Below are 8023 nucleotides of genomic sequence, written 5' to 3' on the forward strand. Positions count from 1 at the left end.
CACAGAGCCAGGAGTAATGCCTGAGCACTGCCAGGTGTAGCCCAAAAAACAAACAAGCAAATAAAATTAATTGGCCCTGGCCTGGCAATCTGCTCTGGAGCTCTGATGACTCTCCTGTGAACAGGCCTTGAATCTGACAACTTAGGCATAGCCACTTTCCAGGTAAGCAGCTCAGAACCCAAGATGTTTCATGTTCCCTTCCCTTGTGCTCACTGCTGATTCACACACAGGCAGGGAGAACTCTGACCTGATGGCATCTGGCAGTGCAGGCCCACAGGGACCCCAGAGTTCCCAGGGCTCAGATGCAAACCCTCAGGGACCCCAGCTCAGTCTCCTTTGCACACCCCACCTCAGCCCTCCTGGGGACTCTCAAATGCATTTTTCCATCCTTGAAGCTATCAGAATGTCCTCCCTCTTCTGAAAGATACTTTCACCACCACCACCACTAGCTCCAAATGAATTCTTTTTTTTTTTTTTTTTTTGGTTTTTGGGCCACACCTGGAGGTGCTCAGGGGTTACTCCTGGCTGTCTGCTCAGAAATAGCTCCTGGCAGGGACAGGGGACCATATGGGACACCGGGATTCGAACCAACCACCTTTGGTCCTGGATCGGCTGCTTGCAAGGCAAACGCCGCTGTGCTATCTCTCTGGGCCCTCAAATGAATTCTTTTTCATTTTATAACCCAGAGGTGAGACCTGAACAGCCCAGGGTATGGCCCAGCCCCCCCACTCCACCCACCACCCACCCCCCGCAAAAAAAACAAACAAACAAAAAAAAAAACCAGAAACTCCTAGGAGCCCTCTTTTTTTGTGTTTGTTTTGGGGGCACACCTAGCAGTGCTCAGGGGTTACTCCTGGCTCTGCACACGGGAATCACTCCTAGCAGATTCAGAATATATGGGATGCTGGGGATCAAACCCAAGCCAGCCACATGCAAAGCATATGCCCTCCCAGCTGTGCTATCGCTCTGGCCCTTAGGAGCCATCTTTACACTCACTTTTCTCTAAAAGAAGCACACATTAGTCTTAAAACATTTTTTTTCGAAGAACATCTAGAAATCTTTGGAATGACTCAAACGTTCCTTGGCCAAAACACACACACATACACTCAAAAAGAAAAAAAAAAAAAGCCTGAGTAGTAACATGACTCAACCTGTTGTTGAAAATCTGAGACCAGGGGCCGAAGAGATAGCATGGAGGTAAGGTGTTTGCCTTTCATGCAGGAGGTCATCGGTTCAAATCCCGGCGTCCCATATGGTCCCCCAATGCCTGCCAGGAGCAATTTCTGAGCCTGGAGCCAGGAATAACCCCTGAGCACTGCTGGGTGTGACCCAAAAAACACAAAAATAAAAAAAAAAGAAGAAAAAAAAAAAAGAAAATCTGAGACCAAGTCAAGACCATGGTAGATGATACACTTGTGGGTGACTCCCAACTCTTACTGCCGAAAGTGCCCTGGACTCAGAGGACTGTAGCTGAGGCATACACAGACAAATACACAGGTCACACAGCCCCCATAAGTGGAGTCAGACAGGCACACACCACCAAACACACAGTATGGTCCTCACAGTCACACACATAACAACAAATAAGAGGAAGAAACAGGAACAACTAATCCCACGAAAATAAAAATGGCTATAAAGTTAAAAATGCTGCTATCTGGGATTCGAGCAGTGGCACAAATGGCTGACCTAGGACGGACCACAGTTCAATCCCTCAGAGTCCCATATGATCCCCCAATTCAGGAGCGATTTCTGAGTGCATAGCCAGGAGTAACCCCTGAGTGTCACCAGGTGTGGCCCAAAAACCAAAAAAAAAAAAAAAAAAAAGCTGCTATCTGGGACCAGAGATGGACAACAAGGAGGACATTCTCCTTGAGCCCTCCATGAGTGAGTTTTGAGCACAGAGGTAGGAGTGAGCTTTAAGCACTGACAAGGGTGACCCAAAAACAAGAAAGGCGTACCTTGTGTGCCACATACTTTCAAGGCTTTTAGACAGGCTATGGGAAGAGCAAAGAATATGAGGACATGGTTTGCTGGGAGACCTGGACTTGACACCTGTGTTTTTGTGGTTCCCAAGCACTGCCCAGAGCTGGCCCAAAAACAAACAAACAGGGCCGGGCGGTGGCGCTGGAGGTAAGGTGCCTGCCTTGCCTGCGCTAGCCTAGGACGGACTGCGGTTCGATCCCCGGCGTCCCATATGGTCCCCCAAGAAGCCAGGAGCAACTTCTGAGCGCATAGCCAGGAGTAACCCCTGAGCGTCACAGGGTGTGACCCAAAAACCAAAAAAAACAAAAACAAACAAACAAACAAAAAAAAACATGACATGTCCTTCTCTCCTTTGCATGGAACACATGCAAAGCCACATGTGCAGACACTCGACCATCCTTGCCAAAATTTTACCCTGTGACCCTTGTCTGCCCCCACAACCTGCCTGTCTGACTGCCAGGATCTCCCAAGTAAGTTGAGCAGGCCTGAGCCTCAGTTTGCCGCAGGACCTGTTCCTGGTGATCCATCCCTCGCTCCCTCCACCCTGGAAACTGTACGGAACATTAGTGTGACAGTCCCTGGACAGACCCTACCTCTCCCTCACCGTTGGGCTACAGATAAGCCAAACCCTGCACCTCATCCCTGAGAGCTCCCATACCAAGAGCTGCTCTGCCATTCCAGCTCAGGAAACCCTCTTGCTGGAGCTAAGGCTACAATCCTGGGTTCTGGTCCTCTGAGCTGCCTCTGACCTCAATGATCCCTCTCAGCTGCTAAGGGGGTTCAACCGGCTAACCGGCTCCACCGGCTCCTCATTCCCAGCTATATACCAGGTACGGGACAGCAGCTGCATGGAGGGTGGCTAAGCACTTGGCAAAGAGCTGGGGAAATTAGTGCCCACGGAGGGCAGGTGAGATCACACAGACAGTTCACGTCCTCCACTGGCAGCTGAGGCTGCAGAGAGGCCAAAGTGAGGGCCTGGATGGATCCCTGGAACCCCTCAGGAGCATGTGGGCCCCAGTTAATGTCAGGGAAGCCCCCAGCTGCACCATGGCACAGCTCATACCACGTGTGCAGCCAGAGCAGTGAGGTAGCAGCACTGGGTGCAAGTCACAACAGGACAATGCAGAGAAGAGGGTGAGAGCAAGGTTGGATGATAGCTAAGGCGGGGGTGGGGGGGTTGGGGGGTGGGGGGGGGACCCTGACTGTCACAAGGGTCCCGGGACTGAGGGCATGCATGCTGCAGGGGCACAGGCTGTGGGTAAGGATGGCACAGGGTGCATCCTGCCCCTCTCTTCACACCAGACACTTCACAGACCTGCCTCATTCTTTCCCTTCACACTCACTGTCCCTTAACACAGGAACTCAGAACACTTTCAAATTGATCCCTAAGGGGCAGGAGCAATAGAACAATCAGGAGGATGTTTGCCTTTCACACACCAATCTGGGTTCTATCCCTGGCATCCCATAGGGACCCCCGAGCCCCATCAGAGTGTGATTCCTGAGCACAGAGCCAGAAGTTACCCCTGAGCATCACTGGGTGTGACCCAAAAAACAAACAAAAAAGTGAATATTTACTACAAAGTAAAATTATATAAGACACGGGGCTGGAGCAATAGCAATTGCACAGCAGCAGGGCATTTGCCTTGCATGCGGCCAATCCAGGACGGACCTTGGTTTGATCCCTGGTGTTCTATACGGTCAATCCCCTGAGCCAGGAGCAATTTCTGAGCACAGAGCCAGGAGTAACTGCTGAGCATCACAGGGTGTGGCCCCAAAAAATTATATAGGACAACCAACATGAAGTGATAAAAGCTTTAAAAAATATATAGGGTAGGGCTGGAGGGATAGTACAGTGGTAGAGAGTTTGTCTTGCAAGCAGCTGACCCAGGACCAAAGGTGGTTTGAATCCCGGCATGCCATATATCCCATATGATCCCCGTGCCAACCAGGAGCGTTTTCTGAGCAGATAGCCAGGAGTAAGCACTGAGCGCAGCTGGGTGTGATCCAAAACCAAAAACCAAAGGGGGGGAGGAATATAGAAATATAGAAATATATATATATATAGGGTTGGAGCGCTAGCACATTCAGTGGATCAAAAGTCTGTCTTGCACGCGGCCAACCAGGTTTAATCCTCAGCATCCCTGAGCCTGCCAGGAGTAAATTCTGAGTGCAGAACCAGGAGTAACTCCTGAGCACTGCTGGGTGTGGCCCCCAAACAAACACATGTAGTAGGGAATAATTCACGGGAGATAGAGCTGCTAGTTCCGTCCATAGTAAAGGATCAAATCAGAACATCCATCCTTTGTGAAAACCAAAACCCAGGTTTGGGGAAAGAGCTAAGATCCTAGGGCTCCTGAGGGCCCACATGCAGCTTGGGCACTGCCCATGCAAGGAGCGCGATCTGACAGATCTGCTGGCTGCCAACACTGTGCCCCATTCCAGAGGCGTGGCCCAGTCAGCACTTGAGTAACACCACAGTGAGCACCTCAGCTGGGAGCAGGAGCCCGTGGGAGTGTCATAACTCGGAGCAATCCTGTGTACACAGAGGAGCCACAGTAGACGTGTGTGAGAAACTATCTTCATGTCGTGTGAGAAAAGAGGGAAGGGTGGGAAGGGAATGAAAAGATGGAAGTTTTTAGGACATTGTGGGCCACGTCCGGCAGCATTCAGGATATTCCTGGCTCTGTGCTCTGGGGATCTGTGTGGTAGACAGGCTCAAACTGAGGCCAGTCAAATGCTTGACCTGTGCTGGCTCTTTAAATAAACATAGTGAGGGCTGCAGGCCCCAGCACTGAACACAACTTCATCTTCTCCCTGGAGACCAGCTTGGCCCTGAGTCCACTCACAGAAGTCACGAGCCAGAGGACACCAGAGGGCAGCTCCGCCCCACGCCTGGCACGATCAAGGCACCTACATTAGAGAGCCCAGAAGACCAGATTAAAGCCACTCTAGGCCCAGAAGGCACCACACCCTTGTGTGTTCCGAATAGCCCCAGGCGTCTCTCTGAATCCCAGGTACTTCCATGTGCTCAATTTTTTTTTCTTTTTTTTTTTTTTGGTTTTTGGGCCACACCCTGTGACGCTCAGGGGTTACTCCTGGCTATGCGCTCAGAAGTCGCTCCTGGCTTGGGGGACCATATGGGACGCCGGGGGATCGAACCGCGGTCCGTCCGAGGCTAGCGCAGGCAAGGCAGGCACCTTACCTTTAGCGCCACCACCCGGCCCCCCATGTGCTCAATTTGCCTTCTAAGTGCTAAGGGATGAGGGGGGCCTAGCCAGGGTCCTCATTCCTGGTGCTGAAGTCCCACATACCCTTACCAGCTGCAGTACCTGCTGGAGTGAACAGCATAGCAGGGAGGGCATTTGCATTGCCCGTGGCCAACCCGGCTTCAATCCCCGGGATCCCATCTATCAGTGGCCCTCAAACTTTTTTTAAACAGGGGGCCAGTTCACTGTCCCTCACCTCAGACCGTTGGAGGGCCAAACTATAGTAAAAACAAAAACTATGAACAAAGTCCTATGCACACAGCATATATCTTATTTTGAAGTGAAGAAACAAAACGAGAACAAATACAATATGTGGCCTGTGGGCCATAGTTTTTGTTTCTCCCAAGCTCCACCAGAGTGGGAGTGGTCTCTTGAGCACAGGGCCAGGAGTAATCTGAGCATTTCCGGGTGTGGCCCAAAAACAAATAAAAAATGTAGTGACACCACAGATCTAGAAGCTGAGTACTAGCCTGTCAGCCCCGCGGGGCCCTCCTCCCAGAGTCCCTCTCCTGAGGCCTGAGTATTGTTCAGCAGCAAACTGGGCCCACAAATATGTGACAGTCCCACCTCCAGACGCCCACGTCACAGGGGAGGCCCAAATACAAAGTTCCATCTCCTGAGAGAGCTGGCCAAAAAGGCATCTCAACTCTGCAGCATCGAATGTCGGACCAATTTAGTCACTATCTAGAACACAGGCCTGAAAATAATCTCCAATATCACAAGTCACACGGGGCTGGAAATAGAACTTCGAGCCAGCGCCACCAGTCAGGGCACCATGAGCAAACCGCAGCACTGACGATGCCTGCTGGATAACTAGAAGGGGCTCCTGGAAGGCCCAGAGCAGTCCTGTCCCATGGAGACCCAACGTTCAGTCACTCATCTTGGGGAGGCTGCCAGCAGGCCAGAGTTCAGACCTGCCCACTGTGCCCAGGAGGACTGGCCAGAGGCCCTGCACTGACTGGACCTGGATGCCTGTGGCAACACATTTATGCCTTTCCAGCAAGAAAAGAGCCCAGGCCCCTGCCATGGGATGGGGGAGCTGTGGGGCTGCAGGGCTTGACCAGGAGCTGCGGGCAAGGTGGCTTATGGTGGCCAATCCTCTTTCTAGGATCCTGGGGGCCCCATTCCCTGCCTACAGTGTCCCACACCTGCTCACACAAGTGCTGACTCACCTCACAGATCCAGCTCCCCAAGGTACTCCAGTATGCTCTAAGAGAACAAGACTCCTGCCTTTTTCACTTGCACCTTTAAGTCCGACATGAACTTCTTTTATTTATTTACTTTGGTTTTGGGGCCACACCTCTTGGTGCTCAGGGGTTACTCCTGGCTCTGAGCTCAGAAATTGCTCCTGGCAGCCTCGGGGGACCACATGGGATGCCAGGAACCAAACTCCGGTCCCTGAACTTTCTTTTAGAAAGTAGGTACTGAGACTGGAGAAACAGCACATTGGGGAGGGAGTTTGCCTTGCACGTGGCCTATCCAGATTTGATCTCCGGTATTCTATGGGGTCCCCAAACCTGTCAGAAGTGATTCCTGGGTGCAGAGCCAGGAGTAACATCTGAGTGCCGCCAGGTGTGGCCCCCAAAACAAACAACAATAACAAAATAAGTCCTGAGGGCTCATGGGTTCACAAATGTACTCTGGGCCTGCACTCCCTTGTTCCCTCGGGTCTGTACATTATTGCTTCATTTCCAGCTCTACAGGAACAATTATTATGAAGAGCCATGACAGAATCCTAGTTGTCCTATAAACATTCCTCCATTCCCTAATCACCCCTCAAAGTCGTCCTTCCTAACGCAAAGTGCCCAGTTAAAGTAAGTCTTACCCCCACCTGCCACAGTGGACTATAAAATAGCAATTCCTGAACTGATCTGCTTTCACAGCTGAGACACAGCGGGCACCTCCCTGCACCACTGACTACAGAGCACACAGTCAGTCCCTGCAAGCAATGGCAGATTACAGATCACAATTGATTCCTTCCAGCAGTGTTAACTACAGATCAGTTAATTCCTTGCCATGTGCTGAGTCCAGATCACACACAGCTGACTCCAGATGCAGAGAGAGCAGCCAGGCAAGACCCAGCTATGTTTTCAGGTAGCAGTGTCCTGTCCAGTGGCTAGAGCAAGTAACCTCACTGCCACTGCACTGAGGTTCCTGTGGAAGGAGGTGAGGCATGTCCCCATAAAAGAAGCCTCCAGGGGCCGGGAAGGTGGCGCTAGAGGTAAGGTGTCTGCCTTGCAAGCGCTAGCGTAGGACAGACTGCGGTTCGATCCCCCGGCGTCCCATATGGTCCCCCCAAGCCAGGAGTGACTTCTGAGCGCATAGTCAGGAGTAACCCCTGAGCATCAAATGGGTGTGGCCCAAAAACCAAAAAAAAAAAAAAAAAAAAAGAAGCCTCCAGGGCCCGGAGAGATAGCACAGCAGCCTTTGCCTTGCAAGCAGCCAATCCAGGACCAAAGGTGGCTGGTTCGAATCCCGGTGTCCCATATGGTCCCCCGTGCCTGCCAGGAGCTATTTCTGAGCAGACAGCCAGGAGTAACCCCTGAGCACCGCCGGGTGTGGCCCAAAAACAAAAAAAAAAAAAAAAGCCTCCAGCCATGCTGGCTCAAATGTGCCAGAAGTGGCAACTCGATCAAAAGAGGACCCACTAGCAGGTGTGCCTGACTGCAGGTGTGTGTCCAGGTGTGAAGCCAGCTCAACAGCAGGTCTCCCAGAGCACACAGCCCGGTCTGGCAGCCTGTTTACTCTGGCCCAGGGGAATACCTTGCCAAGCA

Source organism: Suncus etruscus, chromosome 15, assembly GCF_024139225.1.
Source record: "Suncus etruscus isolate mSunEtr1 chromosome 15, mSunEtr1.pri.cur, whole genome shotgun sequence".
In the NCBI taxonomy this organism is placed as follows: domain Eukaryota; kingdom Metazoa; phylum Chordata; class Mammalia; order Eulipotyphla; family Soricidae; genus Suncus; species Suncus etruscus.